Source organism: Rhinatrema bivittatum, chromosome 14 (genome assembly GCF_901001135.1).
Source record: "Rhinatrema bivittatum chromosome 14, aRhiBiv1.1, whole genome shotgun sequence".
In the NCBI taxonomy this organism is placed as follows: Eukaryota; Metazoa; Chordata; class Amphibia; order Gymnophiona; family Rhinatrematidae; genus Rhinatrema; species Rhinatrema bivittatum.
The window spans coordinates 8690798-8711598 of record NC_042628.1 but is presented as its reverse complement, the minus strand read 5'-3'; the positions used below and the strand labels follow the sequence as shown (position 1 = coordinate 8711598).

General features: G+C 47.3%; 1 pseudogene; it reads left to right on the top strand.

Moving 5' to 3' along the window:
* Positions 1-13167: 13167 nt before the first annotated feature.
* LOC115076095 lies at positions 13168-14043 on the top strand (annotated as a pseudogene).
* The last annotated feature ends 6758 nt before the right edge of the window (positions 14044-20801 follow it).

Here is a 20801-nt window from a genome sequence, read left to right as displayed (position 1 = left end):
GGGGTTCACAGTCACTGGGCCCCAGACTGGCCAGCTTCAAGGTCCGTTACAACTTTTTTTTTGCTCTTATGGCAGGGGGTCCCCACACTTGATTATCAAGGGCCACAACCCAGTTGGGATTTCAGGATTTCCAGAATGAATATGCATGAGATCTATTTCCATGCAGTACCTCCATTGTACGCAGATAGATCTCATGCCTTTTAATTGTGGAAATCCTGAAAACCCAACTGGGTTGTGTCTCTTGAGGATGCCTGCCTTATAATGTGTGATGGCAAACAGGAAGAAGTGGAGGAGTGGCCTAGTACAGTGGTTTCCAAACCAACCATGAATGTTTGCATGCAATGGAGGCAGTACATTGTGGATATCCTGAAAACCTGACTAGCTAGGGTCCTCCCAGTACAGGTTTGGGAATCAGGAAAGCCAGGGTTGAAATCCTGTGGCTGCTCCTTGTGTCCTCGAGCAAGTTACTTTGCCCTTTGTTGCCTTAGATACAAATTTAGATCATAAGCCCTCTGGGGATAGGGAAATACCTCCAGTCCCTGGATGTAATCCGCTTGGAAGTGCCTGAAAAGCAGAATATAAATCAAATCAAATAAATAAAGCACGTTGGTATATTTTAAAAGTTATCAACTGGGTAACATGTTGACTATAGTAACTGGAATTCCATGCACTTCAGTACTGGAATAAACTTTGCTTCATATTTTCCTTAAGTGGAATTCCTTAACATGTGACTTTTTGTGTGTCAGCATTTTTTGAAACAGCAAAGATGAGACCAGAGCTGGAGCTTAAAGGTAGCTAAGTGCTAAGGGATCCTTTGGTATTTAGTATTGTATAAATTAGATTAACATAAAAAGAAGAACTCACTTGAATGTGACCCTTTGAGACTCAGCTCATTGCGTACTGGCTAGCTAAATGACAAAGGCTGCTTACCATTATAAATTATATGGAAAATAAAGCTGAATGGTTGAAAATGTGAGATTATACTGATTTAGATGGGGGAGTGAATTCAGTTACCAGTTAGAGAGGAACCGTGGGTGGACTTGCATAGACTGACTGACTGACTGAGCTGACAAGCAGCAAATCGTGCATGGAAATGAACTGAAGAAGATTATACACCCAAGCTACAAGTTCATTGGGGCAAAATATATCCACAAAACTTAAATTGTCAACTAAAAAGCATGCCTGTCACCTGGTTATAGAACAGAGGAAAATGCACTAAATCTGAGCATTCAATAGATTGCAACAGCCAGAAAAGTGAATGAAAGATCAGTGTGCTAAGCACACGACAAGGTCATCCTGCCAATCCAGAAGAGGAAAACTGCATTGGGCATTGACTTGAGGCCATGCTCATGGAAGCTATTGTTACTGCTTAGTCTTTGAATCACTGGCTTTATAGCATATTTGATGTATTATTCATTTTTACATTCACCCTCACGTCCCATCCTCTTCACTGACACTTCTGATTTCCTAGTGGTGTAGGTGGAGGGACAGGAAAAAAAAAGGGCAGGAGAGGGGCTGGTAAAGGATGTGAATGAAGGGAAAAGGGAAGTTCAGGGATGAGAGAGAACTTATGGACCGCATCTGGATCCTTTTGTGTGGGGATCAAATACACCAAGAAAGCTTCTCACACCAGGATGCCCAAAGGTTTTCCTGAACTTATGAAATGTGCAACCTAGTGCAGTGGCAATTTTAGATGTGATGGGAAGAAGCTGATCCTGATAAAGTGTAAGCACTATGATTATCTCTCTGATTGCTTGCGTGCATGTTTATATGACAGAAGGCAGGTGGCGCCTTATAGACTGACCAACACATTGAAGCAGGACAGAGTCCACGTCCTCCGCTGCATGCGATGAAGTGGACACTGTCCCGGAAAGCTCCTGCCTCAATAAATTAGTCTATAAGGTGCCACCCCACCTCCTGTCACTTCTGCTACACCAGACTACCGTGGCTCTCCCTGTGCATGTTTATTCTCTCTCCCCTCCATCCTCAATAAAATCTACTTTACAAGCCCGAGAATACTCCACCATCAGCGTCTTCATTCTAAATTGTTTCTTGCTCCTTTTTTTTGACCTGGCAGCTTCCTCCTGTTCTTTTTGGGTTCCAGCTCATTCGGAATCAGGGTGGGGGATTTAGTGCCATCACGAGCCTTTATATCAACTCACCTAGCCCAGTCAGGCTCATGCACCAGGGCTCCTTCTGGGACTCTACAAGCACGAGCCTCAAAATGAGGCCACTAGGTGTGACCTCGCTCCCCATCCCCCCCAAACCCGGCTGACCAAGGGAGATGAAGACCTGAGCCGGGAGTCCTCTCCATATGTCAGTGCACAGCACTGCCACCAAGCCACTGGGATGGCCCATTCTAGAAGTTACTGATCATCTCTGGGAGGGAGTGGCAAAAGAGCGAGGTCCTGTTTCTGGAAATGTTATTTCAAATGATCTGATGGTGAAGGTGAAGGCAGATTAATACAGTGAACAAGAGGTCACTCTTGTGATAAATACAAAAGCATAGGGGTTTGCTGCCAGTTCTGACTGCACATTTCTGAAGAGTTGTAAAATCTTCACATAGGGGGGGGGGGGACTTAATGTACAGCTTTTTCAATGGGAGAAGTAAAGTGATGCGAGGAGCTTAGTACCCAGTGCCCACAAATATTTGTATTCTTTTAAATTTCTTCTCGCCTCCCTGATGTAACCACATCAGTATAACCACAAAAGTATAGAGTTTCCAACTGGTTTACATCCATACGATTACAGAAACAAAAACAGAGGGGATGGGGCATGATTTATAGGGAATAAAGAGGTAGCACATGGAGCAAGTGGTAAAAAGAGGTAGTGCGGTACATATAATACAGCATCATAAGAGAGGGACAGGGGAAGGAGCAAAACACTTGGGGGAAATTCTTATTCAAGAAGGTGGATAAGAAAGCCAAATAAATAAATAATAAACATTATGTCACATGATCTATAGATATCATACATATACAAATTATATATGACCAGGTTGAAAATGATGTATATGATTGTAGTGTACCAGGATCAATACTGCTGATGGTGGTGGCTCGGAGGGAAAAGACAGGTTTTAACAGTATGGCAGAATGTTAATATATTTATTTATTTAGAAATTTAATGTACCATCGTTCCATGTTAAAGATCACAACGGTTTACAAAAGAAACATTCATAACTATGGATCAACAAATAAAGATGGGCAACAGAGGTAGTATTAGCATCTATTAAATGAAATGTTTCAATATTTATTAACCAAAGATCTAGGGCACGAGGTTAGAAGTACAGAACATATAATGATATAAGAAAGTCTGCATGTTCGTCAGCACGCAAGTCTGGCTTCTGTTGGGAGAGAGTTGCAGGGGCGTGTGGGTTCGGGCTAGCCTGGTGGCTTTGGGAGCAGGTAGACGCAGGAGAGTCCCTGTTTTAGACCTCAGCCTAGGGTGGGTTTGCAGTCTCAAATAGGTAGGGCCTAGCCCTTTTTGGGATCTGAAGGCAGCACAGGAGACTTTGAGTTGAATTGGAAGCCATTCATGCACCCATACAAAAAGCAGGTGAAACGTAAGTGAGCAATTTGATGCACTTTTGTGCCTCTGTATTAAGACAAACTACTGGTGTACCTAGTCAGCTCAGGATGTAGACTTTACAGTTAGTCTTAGCTGGAGAAGCCATTGTGCACCTCTCAGCTTTTGGTTATCTCCCCTCCCCCCTCCCATAATGTGCAGGTTCTCAATCTTAGCCTCAAGGCCCATTCCCCACGTTTGGATCTTGGTCCAGAAGAGGCCAGGATAGTGGGTCATTAGACTTTGTTGTACATCACTTTGCACTTATCTTGGAAATAGCCATTTATAAATGTGACAAAGTAAACAGAGTTCACATATAATAAATTATATTAAAACAGGCTAAGAATACAGCTGCTGCCATTTATTTACTTACTTGATTAATCAATCACCCATACAGGCTGGGAGTGAAGTAAAAAAAATAACATTAAAATACAATATTAACAGTGTAACAGACATAATCCTAAACAAACAACAACGCACAATATCCACAACAGGCAGACACAATGCACAGCAATAAACAGAGCAGCTGTAACGCCGCAGTTAATAGCAAAGCCAAGCCTAAAAGGAAGACCTCCTAGAACTATCTTTAGTTAAAGGTATATTTAAACAAACAGGCTTTGCAGTGCTCTCTGAGCTCATGCAGGTCGCCAACAATTGCAGTTCCTTATGGAGACTGGGTCTACACAAGAAAAAGTCTTTTTTTCAGACGATCTTATGTCCTTAATGGACAGAATACATAGCCAAGCACCCAGTGATGATGGTAATGCCCCAGTGGGAATATAAAACTTGACTCTCTCCCGGATCCAAGAGTGCCTGCAGTCCTACGTCTACAGTACACGTGAGTGCTGGTTGCAAGTGTCTCTGGTCACAGGCGAAATGAGGCCGGGATTCCTGTTTCTCCCTTTCCACTGCCTCCTGGACCTATCGGTGTTGCATTCCTTATAAACTCAGTCTGGATATGGCTGCAGTGATTGTTCATTAATATGCAAATCTCTCTCAGAACCTGGACTCCTGCTCAAATTGAAGAGTTAACAGGCTAGCGACATATCAGATTGTATAAGAAGAAAATCCAGCAAATATGCGTCATGCTTTTCTTCCTCAGCACTCGTCCGGTTGCTCAGAGGTAAAATATGCACTAATCCTTTAACTCCCTCACTCATCTTCCCTGAACCCCTGGGAAATTACCTTTGGTTATTTGTTAGCTGAGCTCCTGTGACTGATGAAGACAGAGAGAATGAGTGAGAGAGAGAGAGAGTGAGAGAGAAAATGAGTGAGTGAGAAATAGAGAGAGAGAGAGTGTGTGTGTGTGTCTTACTCTGAAGGACCTCGTGTTTCCAGCGATTGAGTTCCTTTCTATCCTCCCAAACAGTAAAAGCAAGACAATGAGATTAAGCCTCTAGTGTGGGCTAGAAGGGACCTTGTGCTTATGACAGTTTGTGTGTGTGGCGTCTTTTCGTTGGACCCACGAAAAGGTCTACTTGGAAAGGAAACAAATAAGATATCTCAAAGCAGACTGCCACTTTATAAGGCCTATGGCCAGAAAGCACAGTTCAGCACAGTATAAAGCTGTCTCTCAAGAAGAACGTATGCAGGGAGCCCGTTCCACAGTCCTGAGTACTGGCCGCACGATCCTATGCTCCCACGTGGAGCCTAACCAGAGAGCCCCCTCATTCCTATGAGCATAACCCACTCACTGTGGCAGCCTTTAACTTCTCGGGAGCTGCCTCTCTCTTCTAAACAACCTACAAGGGAAAGGGCAGACTGGGTCTTTATTTGCTTTTGTGTACTACGAGGGCAATATTCAGCAAGGTAGCGAGTGGAAAAGTTAGCGGGGCAAAGTTACCCCGATACTCGGCGGAACATACCTGGAAACGCGTTATGCTGAATATATTTGCTTAAAGTTACCTGAGTAAACTTTAGGATGACTATTTTTCAGAGCAGACGTATCCAGCTAGCTTTAGCCTGATAATGCTGAATATCAGCATTTACCGGTTAAAATCCAGCCCCCGTCCCAAAATGCCTCCAGCACTGCCTCTTCTTACCTGACTGCATTTTATGTGGGAAATTTATCCAGAGAGTGGGAGGAAAGTTTGAAATCTCGATTTCTGTCTGGTAACTCCAAAAGTTACCTAGTCAAAGCCTTTGAATGTGGACCTCACAGTTACTATGTTAAGCCTTGCTTTTTACAAAGAGCCTTACCTGGTCTCCCCTGGATCCCCCAATTAATGGTGCAGTTCCCTGCAATCAGTGGCTTCAGAAAAGGCAGGTTTTGAAGCCCATCCTGCTCGTGCAACGCGTGCGGTCTCTCCGAGGCCTTGCCTGGTCTCTGTGACTGCAAGCCCCTTGCTAGTATCCTCTTCATTAGTTCGGCTTTGCGGTTGTTTTGGGTTTTTTTTTCAGGCATCTCAGTGTTGCACTGGTCAGACTGAGTCCTTTACTGTCCTTCTGCATCCCTGGAACAGGCATTTCTCCTGGGGAGGTATCATGTAAGTGTCTCCTGTCAGGAATAATATTTTGCTAGTCCTCTTTCATGTAATTGCCTTTAGCTGTTGAGTGTTCTGTTCAGGCAGAATATGGTTCCTGAAAATGTTATACCTAGAAATAATATTTTGGGGGTTGCCAAATTACTCCATGCCACCTAGAACTAGCAACCTAAGTGTCTGTTTTATCCATACTGCGCTCATGGAGATATAGCTCCTGCTTTTCTTAAGAAAATCATAACGACAGCTCCATGCGTGCAGTGGCCTGACTTACCTGTCCCGGGCTATTTGGAGCCACCTGCTAACCCTTCAAAGGACTCTCTGATCACTGAGAAGCTGTGCTTCAAAACACTTCTTTTTTTCCAATTTGCATTCCAAAACATTCTGGGAATGGCAGGCCTATTTCTTAATTAGAATCACAGTTTCCAGTAGAATTTTAAATGGGGCTGGAGCACACTGTCTTGCTGTTGCTGGAATCACGTGGTCGCCATGCTGAATTTTTCCAAAGGTACAGAATACCTTTTGAAAGCGAAGCCTGTTGTGGTTGTACCTGCTGTTCTAAAAGGTTTGTTAACATTATTGTAAACAGTAATAAGTTAGCATTAAGGCATCACAGGACATTCATTGTTCACTAATTATCCACAGCCAGATGCATTGTTAGGCAGTGAACAGTAATCTGCAGCTTTGTACTGCACTCTATTAAGCTACAAAAGCCCTCCACTTAATGGCAGTTGACCTATGTAGTTATCTGGGGAAAAAAATTCCATAAGTAATTTTTTATCAGATATTTTTTTCTCAAATTAAATTCAGTTTTGGTTATCTACACACACATACACTCTGTCTCTTTCTCTCTCACACACTCACACACACACACACTCTCTCACACACACACATTTTCTCTCAATCTCTGTCTCTCTCTCTTACACTCTCACACACACACACACACACACTCTCTCTCTCACACACAGACACATTTTCTCTCAATCTCTGTCTCTCTCTCTCACACTCACCCACACACACACTCACTCTCACACAGACACATTTTCTCTCAATCTCTGTCTCTGTCTCTCTCTCACACACACTCACACTCACTCTCATTCACTCTCTCTCTCACACACACACAGACACATTTCTCTCAATCTCTGTCTCTCTCACACTCTCACACACACACACACAATAGGCTTGGTGCAAAAATTAGAATCCAGCAGGCACAGTTTTTCTATGCCTAGATTTCCTTTTCACTTCTCTCACCCTTCTCCTTCTCTCTCACGCTTCCCCTTGCCTCCTTCTGCCTCCCTTTCACCCTTTCCTTAACTCTCCTTCTCCCACCCTTCTGTTTCTCCTCTTCTTTTCTCACCCATTACCCCCCACCTTTCTTCCTGCTTCCTCTCTCAGCCTTACCATAAGGACAGAAGAAATGCCATCCAAGGTCCATGGAGCCCAGCATCCTGTCTCCAAGAATGACCAGTTTGGATCACAAGTACCCGTCAGATCCTCAGTAGTTAAATTATTTCTTGTATCTCACTCCCAGGGTTAAGCGCTGACTTTCCCAAGTCTACCTGGCTAATAACTGTTTATGGACACTTCCTTCAGGAACTTGTCTAATCCTCTTTTGAACCCCACTATGTTAGTTGCCTTGACTACATCCCCCGGCAACAGATGTGCACTGAGTGAAAAGAATATTTCCTGCAATTTTGTTTTAAAGCTGCTGGTTGCTAGTTTCATGGCGTGTTCCCTAGTCCTAGTGCTGTTTGAATGGGTAAATAACTGTTCCTTATTTACCCATTCCACCCCATTCATGATTTTATACATTTCATTCAGTCATCTCCTTTCTAAGCTAAAGAGCCCTAATCTGTTTAGCCTTTCTCCATAAGGGAGCTTTTCCATCCCTTTTATAATTTTTTATCACCTTTCTCTGTACCTTTTCTACCTCTGCTATGACCAGAACTGCACACAACACTCAAGGTGTAGTCGCACCATGGCGTTAAGATATTCTAATTTTCTGTTCCTTTCCAAATAATTCCTAGCATCATATTTGCCTTTTTTTATTGCCCCTGCACACTGAGTTGGATATTTCAAGGTATTTTCCACAAGGACTCCAAGGCCCTTCTCCTGGGTGGTGATTCCTAACACAGAACCCAGCATTGTGCACCCATACGGGTAGATTTTCAAAAAGTTGCATGCGTTAAAAATGGGGGTTACGCGTGTGGCCGGGCCTTGCGTGCGCCGTGCGTATTTTCAAAGGGGCTCGGCCATGCGCGTAATCCCAGTTATGCGCGGTATTGCCAGGCCACTTTGAAGGGGTGGGCCTGGGGGCGTGTTCTGGGCAGGGAGGGACAGTGAGGTAGCGGGCCGGGACAGTGCCATTCATCGCTGTCCCGGAGCCTCGCTCGCCGGCCGGCTGCCGGCGCGCACAACTTACTTTAGGTTGAGCCCTGAAGTAAGTTGAAAAACAAGGAACAAAAAAAAAAAGGTAGGATTTAGGGTTGCAGAGGTGTTATTGTTTGTAAGGTTTTGGGTGGACTCTTGGACACTGTGGCAGCTGACCACGCCCACAGGTGGAAGTCCCGTGAGGGGCCACAGGTCAGGCTCAGCTTTGGGACACACAACACAGAGTTATATCTTTTATTAGACAGAGTTGAGAAGCCACCAGAGGGGGCAGTAGTGAGTAGAGATGAAGCCCGGCTGGGCTTGGGTTCCTCAGGATATTGAGGAACCCAAGCCCAGCCGGGCTTGGGTTCCTCATTCCATTCCCCATTCCCCATTCCACCCCATTCCACCCCACTCCACTACAGCACAGTATCTATGGCTGTGCTGTAGTGGAGAAAACTGAGATAGTGAGCACAGTGGAGCATACACAGGGTTCTGGTATAGAGCCTCGTTGGTAAAGTTACTCACCAGCGGTTTCTCCCGGAAGGTGACACAGAAGCTGGGATAGAGGCAGGCCCTCGAAGAGAGAGTACCTGGTTCCAGGGAACAGCCCTGGGGTATAAAGTTGGTAACTCACTGATGATGTAGGCAGCGGATTCTTCCAAGCATGAAGAGATAAGTTTCAGGCAGCGAGTCAGAGGAACATGGGCCCTCAGGAGCGAGTACCGGTTCCTGATAGCGACCTGAAAGAAATGAGAGAGGCCCCCGAGGAGCGGGTACCCTCGTTAGGAATAAAATCCAAAAGTTGGAGAGGCAGAGTAGCTAGGTACGAAGAGCGAATCCCGTCCGTAAGGAGATCCCTTGCTAACTCGATTAGCTAGCAAGAAAGTGTAGGCTTTTGTATCCCGGGATGTGTGACATCATCACAGGGAGACTGCCCCCGAGGTTTGCACCAAAACAGAGAATAGAAGCAGGGCCACGTGGCGCACGCACCCTATGGTCCCTGGACAACATGGCAGGATGCAGCGCCCAAGCCGGACTGAGGGACGCCGGAGAGGACGGCGGGCAGATGCCGCGGCAGCCAGATGTCCATCAACCTGTGGGAGGAGTCGCAAAAAAGGTACGGTGGGCGGAGTGGAGACATCGGGCAGCGACAGTTGTAACAGGAGGAGAGGAGAAGGGGGAAGGGAGGTTAGGGTAGGGAAATTCCCTCCCAGTCCATGCCTTAATTGGAGTGGACTGGGAGAGAACTGGGGAAGGCCGGGATGCGTCACCGCACGAAAATTGCGTAATGCCCCCCCTTGCATGTGTCCACATGCGCCCGCCGGGTAGTGTGCACACATGACATTGGATTATTTTTCCCTATGTACATCACTTGCACTTTTCTACATTAAATTTTATTGCATCTGCCATAGAGAAGCCCAGTCTCCCAGTCTCACAAGGTCCTTCTGCAGTTCTTCACAATCCATTGCCATTTTAATGACTCAAAACACTTTTGTGTCATCTACAAATGTGGTCACCTCACTTGTTCCTTTCTCCATATCATTTATGAACATGCTAAATAGCACAGGTCCCACTGCAGACCCCCTGGGGCACTCCACTATTGACCCTTCTCCTTTCGGAAAACTGATGATTAAGGTCCTACCCTCTGTTTCCTGCCTTTTAATCAGTGACCAGTACCAGTCCACAATGAGACACCCAGCCTCCAGATCCCAAGACCTCCAAAATTTCCTGAGGTGTTTCATGAGGGACTTTGTCAGAGGCCTTCTGAAAATCCAAATACAATGTTCAACCGCCTCACCTTTATCCACATGTTTATTGACATTCTCAAAAATATTACCCCTCCATCTCTCACCCATCCTCTTCCCCCTCTCTTATCTATCTTTCTGTCTCCCTCTCAGCCTTTCCTTCTTCCCTCATCACTCACTCATCCCTTCCCTGTCCTCTCATTCTTCTCCTTCCTTCTCCTCTTCCTCAATCTCTCTCCTCTTCCTCTCAGCTTTTATCACCTTTGCCCTCCTCTTCTCCCTCTCTCAGCCTTCTCACCCATCTCATTCCTCCTCTTTATCTCAATCTTCCCTTCCCTCTTCCTCCCCATCCTTTCCTTTCCCATCTCTCCCCAACCCTGCTTCTTCTTTCACTCATCCTTCTCCTTTCCACTGACTCTCTTCCTTTTCCTCCTTTTCTTACCTCTCTATCCCATTTTGTTGCTCCTCTCTCATCCCATCTTTCTCTCACCCTCCCACTTATCTCCCTCATTCCCTATCTTGCCATATAAATACTCTGAGGTCTGGGCCACTCAATTCATCTTACTCAGACTGAGCTTTGTGGCACTGGAAGCCCCTGCACTGCTCTTATATTGCCCCTTGAAAATTCCCCTCCTGTATGGCTCAGTGACTCAGGCCAGTTGGGGATTTAAGGAGTGCCATGGTGCTGCCATGTGGGGGAGAGGGAATGCTAAACCACCGATGGGGTTAAAATCAAGGCTGGTGCAAAGAAATTAGGCAGCCCAGGTGAGCCTCCAGCCTTTCCTTCCAGCACAGTGTGAGGCAGTGGCTCTTGCACAGCCTCCCTATTGCTCTCTTCCCCCGCCCTCTCCTAAGCATCACCTTCTCTTTATCCCCTGCCCATAGTGCTCTACATCCCCTCTCTCTCTCTCCACATCTGTCCAGTATCTCTTCTCCCCTCCCATACCAGCATCATCCCAATCTCTTTGTCCACTTTCTGCGATGACTAGCATCCTTTCTCACTCTCTCTCCCTCCCTCCCACCCTCAGCTACCCAGCTCCTCCTTTTTCTATCTCTCCCGTTCTTCACCTGCTGTCTATCCACCCTGCCACCCACTCAGCACCTTCTCTCTCTTTCTGTCTTCACTCCCCACTCACTCAGTACCTTCTCCCTTTCCACCCTCTAGACCTACGCAGCATTCCTCCGGGGCCTCCTGCGTTTTTCAGCTGCTGATGGAATGGACTGCAGCAGTGGCACCGGGGGCCCATACTTGTCTTCAGCCACTGGCAAGATGAGCTCCTTCAGTGACCCAGTGCCAGCACCACAAGCAGTTTTTTCAAACTTCTGGGCCAAGGCTGACTAATGATCTCAGGATGCAATCAAAAAGAGCCGACCACAAGTTCTAAAATTGTTTGTGATTGTTGCTGTGCATTCCTTAAAATTGGATGGGTGACAGCTGGAGGTTTCTGGGATTTTGCTGTCCACTACCTTTCTTCCCGCTCCCCAAATTTTGGCACTCTAGGAGATGGCCTATTTCCCCTCATGGAAGAGCTGGCCCTGCTTAAAACGTGACATAGATTTACACCGCTTAGCTCAGAGTGCTCTGCTATAGGCGCTTAACCAATGTTTTTAAATAAAAATAAATAGATAAGAGAGCGATTTGTTCCTTCTTGCAGAAGACATGTATGGCCCTCTTTGAGTTCTAGGGGTTACTTTTTCAGTTTTTAAGATGGCACCGAGCTTGCTTCTTCTTTACCTGCTCTTCATAGCCTTTGGGTTGGTCCCTTTCAGCTGTCCATGGTCCTGGTCCTGCTTTGGGAAACGGGCCCATGGGGCAACGGATCTGAGCGCTGCAGATTCTCTTGCCTTTCAGTGAGGTGGAAGCTCAGCCACCCCCGCCTCACTAATTCCCCAACTAAACTCGGTGATTCCTGCGAGCACTGCCCTCGGGAGAAGCTCTGGAGAGGAGGAGCAACTCAGCAAAGGAGGCACCGAGAGCGTAAAGAAACCACCCTCCGAGTGCAGCTTATTAGCAGAGGCAGGAATCCCAGCCTTGCAGGGAGGCAGGCTGCTGGGGCTTCGGCTGATCCTCCTCTTCCTCCACCTCCTCCTCCAGTTTGTCGCCGCCTCGGATCCCACCCCTCCTTGGCACTTAGTCCGAGGGGAAGGAGGGTGCACGCCAGCTTTTCCCAGCGAGGAGGGAGCCCGAGCCTCTGCTGCAGCGCTGCCTTTCCTGGAGCTGCGGATGGGTTGCAGGCTCCTCGCAGGCTGCCTGGCCGGAGCCGGACGGCTGCTCCTCCCTGGCAGGAGCCCTGCTCCCTGGGGCTTCTCTGCCATCGCAGGGCTTCTAGTGCTGGGTTCTGGTTTGTAATTATTTGTAGTTACTCAGCCCGCTGAGCACTTCGCATTTCTTTCCTTTTTTCTTTTTTTTACGCGAAGGAGTTTTGGCAGAGAGAGAAAGACCGAGCGTGTGAGCAGGCTTGGAGGAGTCGCCCTCTGTGGTGCCGGTGCAGCTGCCACACATCCGAAATAAAACCGCCCCAAACCCAACTACACTTCCCTTCTGACTCCGGGATGAGGTTTTCGGGGGAACTAAACACCTTCTGCCTTCTGCCTGAAAATTCAAGGGACGTCTCCAATTGCACTGGAGAGCGAGCAGCACGGAAACGAAATGGCAGAGTGAAGTGGGGGGAAAGGTGACTCGGACAGGATCTTAATGGGCAGCAGGAGGACGGGGTGAGTGTTCAACTAATTGGATTTTCACACTTTTCGATCGCATCCTTTGCATCAGGAAGGCTTTCAGCTAAGGGACTGCATTAAGCAGCTGCGCCCTTGCTGTTGACTCAAGTTTTGGGAATGAGAGAACTGTGGGGCTGCCCGGAGTAGACAGATCGTCCCCTTACCATATCCACCGGACACGGCAGCACAAAGCCATGGAGCTAGGTCAAAGCACTGGTGTACCAGGAGCCATAAGGACTCCACTGCAGCTCATGCCAATGCCTCTTCCGAGGTCCTCAGTGTGACAAATGATATTCTGTTCATGTCATTCCCTTGGGGGTGTCCTTGCTGTGATGTGTGTGGTTGGCATTGGGGCAATATTTACACATTGGTGGTCATGAATCTATCCATGAGTTCTCTGGCTCAATGTGCATCTACATTGTGAACCTGGCTGTGGCAGATCTCCTGTACCTGTCCACCATCCCCTTTGTGGTCTGCACCTATTTCGTAAGGACTGGTACTTTGGCGATATCGGGCTGTAGGATCTTGTTCAGTCTGGACCTGCTCACCATGCAAGCCAGCATTTTCAATTCTTTATGATCATGAGCACAGAAAGATATCTTGCAGTTGTCAAACCTTTAGACACCATTGGAAGGTCCAGAGACTACCGGAGGACCATCACTTGCTTGGTGTGGTTGGTGTCCTTTCTCCTGGCACTTCCCACCATGATCTTGATAGACCTCAGAACGAGCAACCAGAATGGAATCACCAAACGCATGTGTCACCCCACCTGGCAAATGGAGGCTTATAAAGTATACCTCACCGTCCTCTTTAATACCTGCATCCTAGCCCCCCGGTCTAGTGATTTGCTATCTGTATATTAAGTTGGCAAGAACATATTGGAAATCTCAGACCAATGTCTTTACCTCTAAGGAAGTGAAAAGGTTTGTCCCAGGCAGAAAGTTCTGTACATTGATCTTCACTATTGTTCTTGCCTATTGGGCTTGTTTCATACCTTTCTGGCTCTGGCAGCTTCTCAGCATCTATTACTACCAGCCAGAGAGTCTCCACTAACAAACACTGTGGTGTACATCAACTTTGTGGTGACCTGTCTGGCCTACAGTAATAGCTGCATTAACCCCTTCCTGTACACGCTGCTCTCCAAGAACTACAAGGATACTTGAGAAGCAGACAAAAGAGTGATGGCACTGGTCCCTCAAGAAAAAAAGCCCCAAAGGCATTCATCAAGGAGATCTGTGTCCTCAGCAAGTCATCTGTACACAGAGACCATGGCCATCGCGCAGCTCAAGGGAGCCACAGAGGATGCCTGTCCTGTCTGAAACATCTTAGACCAAGGGTTTCCCTAACCTGCCCTAGGGATTCCCAGTCAGGATAGGTTTGCAGGATGTCCACAGTGAACATGCATAAGATACTGGGGCCACAGTGTGTGCAAATGTAAACTTGTGCATGTTCAGTGTGGAAATCTCGAAAACCCGACTGGCTATGGGATCACCAGGACAGGTTTGGGAAGCCTCCCTCCTCCACCCGAGGGCTTGCGGGGAGTTTAGAGAAGGTCCCACTCTTTCTTCTATCAAACAGTGCCATAATCTTCAGTAGCTTTCCTTTTACCAGCGCCTTATTACACCGAAGACTCCAGCTTCACAACTGTCATGTTTTCCATGTAAAATGTGCAAGAGATGTGTACTAGTGGACAAGAGAGAAAAGGCTAGGTGAAAGGGTGGTAGTTTTTTTCTGTTCTCGTGTGCTGAGCAGCGTCTGGAAAAGAAGGAAATGTGGATGCACAGCTGCAGCAGAAATCTGATTTTAAAGTGTTTCGTATTAAAAGTTCTGACTCAGCACTCAGTCAGGGGACAAGCAGGCCTACATTTAACATTGAGAGAGCGAGAGAGCGAAAAGGGATGGAAGGAAGGGGGAGAGAAGGAGAAAAAAGGGATGGGGAGAAGGAGACAGAATTCCTTCACTTTGTTAGAGCTTTAGCAGATTCCAGAGGCTCTGAAAAAGGGGAATTTCCCTGTTCTTAACACTATGTACTGATTTCCCATGGCCGGGTCATTTTAATTTGTTGCATTTATTGTCATTAGTGCTCTTCTCAGTTTTTTCCTTTCAAGAAATCACTAGGTCTCCATTTGCCCAGAATCACGGAAGGTCAAAGTTTATGCACCATTTATTTGACTACCAAAGTTTCTCCACATAACAAAACTTCTTAATATTGAATCTAGTTTAATGCAAATGGCAGGTGCTTGTATGTCATAATGAGCTGAAATAAATACAAGGAAAGGCCAGGGCTGGGATTAGGATGGGATTAGGAGTGTCAGCTGGCTACACTTTTGTAGTTCTGGATTTGCACCACAGCTTGCACGAACTTGTAAATCTGATTTTCCTCGGGAAATTAATAGGGAATGAACTACAAATCCCTGCATGCAAGGAGTAAAAAAAAAAAAAAACCAGGACTGACTTGGCTTGTCCTGAAAAACATGGAACCAAATTGTTGCTTTAGACTGAATTTGTGCACAGCAAGGAGAAAGCAAACTGTGCATTAGGTTAGAATCGTATCATTTGCTGCTGGCAGGCTATCCCAGTGCTCAGGGCCAGGGGTGGGGGCTTTTCATAGGCCCCCGTGTTCACAGCCCAAAATGCTAACCACTGCACTCTCCTAGCAACTGGGCCCAGGGATGGCCCCAGAAGCCTTTCCTCACTGGGAGAGAGCTGGTGCAGGGAAGCGGGTGGGACACTTGCATCTGACCCAGCTGCAATGACAGTGGGGCCTCTTCAGAGGTGAAGCCGCACCGTCACACCTGCCGAAGATGACTCTGCCATGTTATTTTAGTAACAGGGAGGTTTGGATTTGAGTTTAGGATCCTGGTCCTTGAACTGGCAGTGGGTTCTTCACTGCCCTGGATGAGCTATGGGGGCCAGTGTGTGAATATACCAGAGACCATGCGTGATGGCTTCTTATTAACAGCCGAGAGAGGAAGGAACACGTAGAGAAACATCTTAAGCAGGGAATAAAAACACACGTTTGTATATTCTTGACTCTGCTTTAACTTTCATGGTTGCCTTTTTGTTGATGTTTAATTAAAGGCTTGCACCTTTCCTCTCATTAAAAATCTCCTTTGTAGTTGTCCTTTTCCTTCCTTCAGTTGGAAAGTTTCTACCAGGAATACGAGAATATTACTCTGCTGGCATCACGGGTAAATACAATATTCCTAATTAATATTTCATGCTTACTTACAAGCAAGGCATTGCATTCTTCGTAATTAAAAATCACCCAGTTTTGCTGTATATGAAATTATTGAGCTCTAAGATTAGAGTTCTGGGCAGGGAAAAAAACTGCTCTCGGAGCCTGATTTACAAAAGTTTTCCCCATTCTGTGTCCATGGGTAAATCAATGAATCAGAAGTCTGACAGTAGAAGATGTGGGGAGGTCTTAGAAGCATTATAAAAACAGCAGGAGGATACGTTCTCCTTAAAGGAGATAAGGGGGTAAGTTTTTCCCAGCCCAACTAAAGACCCAGCTTGGTGGGTTCATAAAAATGGTCGGGTAAGAAGCTGGTGTGGACGAAACTGGGAGGACAACAAAGTGCAGGGAAAAGCAAAATCCCACCCTTTGTGTTCTTACACGCAGCGGGCGGTTTTTTTTTTTTTTGAGGAACCACAGGGCAAATCATCAGGTGGAGGAAAAGGTGCTGGTAAGTACTAGAGATGTGAATCGGAACCAGAATCGGATCCGATTTCAATTCCGATTCACATCTCTAGTAAGTACTGCCTGAAAAAAAAGCCCTGGCCAGAACCAAGAGGCCTTAAGAGATGGGATGGGCCCTGTTCCCTTGGACTCCAAACTCTTTCTCTCTCTGTTACCACAAATTCCCTCCCCCACCCGCACAGGCTATACCCCTTCTAGACATCATCTCTCTCTCAGCACATTCACTTGCAGAAATAGTCAAATAAAGATGATCCTGTACTGCAGGAGCATCCACCCAATATGATTAAGCAACAGAGGTGAACAGCAACTCAAGGGAAAGACCTGGGCTACAGTCTGAAAGTCTGTTAGGGATAACACGCGCATTAAGCTCCTTCCTGACCTATCGCAAGCTGTTAATGCATACAAACTAATATAATTTCAATTCTAATGAAGTAATGAAATGCCAAACAGCTCATTACCATTAGCGCACCGAAAAAGTGCGAGCGCTAAAATGTGCTCGGTGTCAAGCAGGTGCTATGCTTCAGGGAGAAGCAGTCCAGTTATTCTGTCACCGCCTGCTCCAAGGCACACGCTTTAGGTTGACAGGCTACCTTCTCTGGTAATGCACGCCTCATTTGCATCTCATCAGCATGAGCTGTTAGTGCACCACATTGGCACATGCTAACAGCCCATGTTAATGCAGTCTGGGGCCTCATGGGTCCCTATGTCAGCTGCTGCTGATCTGCAAGACATTTATTTATTTATGTTTGATGAGTTTTAGATACCGTCATTCGGAAACGTCAAAATAACGCCATCATAACGGTTTACAAAATAAGGTTACAGGGATAAGGGGGGTTAAACAAGGGATGCAAAGTACAAACTGTTATTAAGCATGGGGGATAACGTGTGTAAGGCTTTAGTTCAGTTTTTTGTTTCGTTTCTTATTTACGAAAACCTAGATGTGATGAAATGACCCCCCTGCATATCACACAGGCCACCAGACTGGGCTTCTTGTCCTCGGCTGTACGTTTAAAACTGAGGAGGAAAGCTACAGTACTTGCCTTCATGTTCTGTTCACAGTTAAATCATTTCTGGACTGGATAAAAGCGTTGGGCATAGATATCCCATGTAGGCTCCCTTCTTTTCCAGCTGCTGGGAGAGAAACGAATCTTACAAAGCCTCTCTCGCTGTATCTCTGCGGCTAGCGAGAAAATGTGGATAAGTGAAAAGATTTCAGGTGAATGGACAGTGGAAGCACAGGATTAATGCTCTGCAGACAGGCAGATTAGTTTATTGGAAAGTACAGAGAACTGCGAAGGGCTGAATGCAGCTTGGAGGAAGCTGCCCCCACACCTGCATTGAATTGCATCGATTGCGGTAAAACGCTGGGCACCTTTCTTGAGCGCACTGAACACATTGCCACAACCCATTGTGCAGCTGAGACATTATGCATTTGTTTATTTTAAACTTGGGTCATTGTTCACCTTGTTCCGAATTCAGGCCTGCTGTGTGTCTTGGGTGAACTTTTTATGGGAAAAAAAAAAAAGTAATAAATACTTAACTTTGTAAACTTCTACCTAGAGAAACACAAAAAGTATTGAGAAATCCTCCAACAGCAGGAACATGGATACATAAGGGAGAGTGGTATGGATGCATGGTCGATGATGGGTTGACTGCAGAGTAAGGGGCCTATTTACTAAGTTGCGATAACATTCCTTGTTAACATGCAATATCGGCAACATTTGCACAACCATTGCTGACAACACACAAAAGAATCGCCCCCAATATGAGCAAAATATTCACGAGCTGCATCACATACAAAGGCAGGCGAAGCAGGGGACGAACATTAACACGGAGCGCCTGATCATCGGCAGGATGGCCTGCTGAGGTCATCTTGGATCTCTCCACCCTCCCCCCCCCCTTGATGCTGCTTAAAGGGGCAGAAAGCTCTGTGTTCTAATCCCACCCCGGTGCTAAAAAAAACCCCCAAAAAACATTTCCTAAGATGCTTTAATTATTTATTTAGTTTCAAAGATTTATGTTCCGTACCTGTCCATGGTAGATAACGTCACAGAAATGTGCATAATAAAAAAACCCAAACCAAAACCTGTGTCCGAAAGTAAGAAGCACCAGCTCTTCAAACCCTGCCCCCTGCCCCCCCACCATCACCAGCCTGGCACCCTCGCCAGGCTTCCCGTTTATCATGAAGCTCCCTGGGTGCTAATGTGGCAGCTCGGATCCCCTGCTGGTGCTGTCCCAAGCTGCCCTTTGCCAGCACCATTTTGGGTGACAGCTCAGGCAGGGCAGGGATGACTGCATTAACGCCTGGGAGCTCCTCATAGTAAGGCGAGGCTGGCAGGGAGAGGATTTGGGGAATGACAGCATGAGCGGGGACATGTTTTTGAAGTTCGGGGATGGGAGAGTGAGATGCTTTCTCAGGGAAAGGATTTGGAATTGTTTTAGTGCATGGAGGGTTGGCAGCTGGGGCTTCCTGCCCCTTTAAGCAGCCCCGGCACGAGAGAGGGGCTGGGGGACGTGCATTCTTGCAGCTGGGAGCATAGAGAAATCAACCCTTCTAGAAACGTCCATGCATTCCCAGCAGCAGGCAACTATGGTGCTCAATCGCAGCAGTTCAGTGAATATTGCAGGAACTAACCTGTGCTAAAACAGGGATGTAGCATAGTAAAGAGGCTTCTGATAGGGCTGTGTATTCATCTGAAGCAAAATGGGAACTTTTAACGACATTTCCCCTTTGGTTTCAATTCACTTTTAAAATAAAACAAACAACAAACTTTGTTCACTTTTTTCATTTACTTTTAAAAATTCAGTGGCCACTCTGCCTGAACCCCCTTATCACATTCTGCTTTCTCAAATACTGTAAACCAAGTTCACTTTATTCATTTTAAGCTAAGTTCCTGTATTCACATTTATAATTTTTAATTTATAATTTATAATTTTTCAAGTTACCCTTATATACGAATAGTTCCCTGTAAAGCGTTATTAAGCCAAGTTCATGTTTTATGTAAACCGATGTGATACTCAAAGTGATCTGCTTACACATGCGGCTGGAAGTCCAAGGCACGCCAGCGCCTCCTGTAAGCACGGGGCGGGGCAGGAGTGACTGGCACAGGAGGGATCCCCACAGGAGGGATCCCCGCCCGAGATCTGCTTACACGTGCTGCTGGAAGTCCAAGGCACGCCAGCACCTCCTGTAAGCACGGGGCGGGGCAGGAGTGACTGGCACAGGAGGGATCCCCACAGGAGGGATCCCCGCCCGAGATCTGCTTACACGTGCTGCTGGAAGTGCCTCCGGCAGGGCAGGAGTGACTGGCACAGGAGGGATCCCCACAGGAGGGATCCCCGCCCGAGATCTGGTTACACATGCTGCTGGAAGTCCAAGGCATGCCAGCGCCTCCTGTAAGCCCGCACTGCCTCTGGCGGGGCAGGAGTGACTGGCACAGGAGGGATCCCCGCCCGAGATCTGCTTACACATGCTGCTGGAAGTCCAAGGCACGCCAGCGCCTCCTGTAAGCACGCACTGCCTCTGGCGGGGCAGGAGTGACTGGCACAGGAGGGATCCCTGCCCAAGATCTGCTTACACATGCTGCTAGAAGTCCAAGGCACGCCAGCGCCTCCTGTAAGCACGCACTGCCTCTGGCGGGGCAGGAGTGACTGGCACAGGAGGGATCCCCCACCCGAGATCTGCTTACACGTGCTGCTGGAAGTCCAAGGCACGCCAGCGCCTCCTGTAAGCCCGCACTGCCTCCGGCGGGGCAGGAGTGACTGGCACAGGAGGGATCCCCGCCCGAGATCTGCTTACACATACTGCTGGAAGTCCAAGGCGTGCCAGCGCCTCCTGTAAGCACGCACTGCCTCCGGCGGGGCAGGAGTGACTGGCACAGGAGGGATCCCCGCCCGAGATCTGCTTACACATGCTGCTGGAAGTCCAAGGCGTGCCAGCACCTCCTGTAAGCACGCACTGCCTCCGGCGGGGCAGGAGTGACTGGCACAGGAGGGATCCCCGCCCGAGATCTGCTTACATGTGCTGCTGGAAGTGCCTCCGGCGGGGCAGGAGTGACTGGCACAGGAGGGATCCCCGCCCGAGATCTGCTTACACGTGCTGCTGAAGTCCAAGGCACGCCAGCGCCTCCTGTAAGCCCGCACTGCCTCCGGCGGGGCAGGAGTGACTGGCACAGGAGGGATCCCCGCCCGAGATCTGCTTACACATACTGCTGGAAG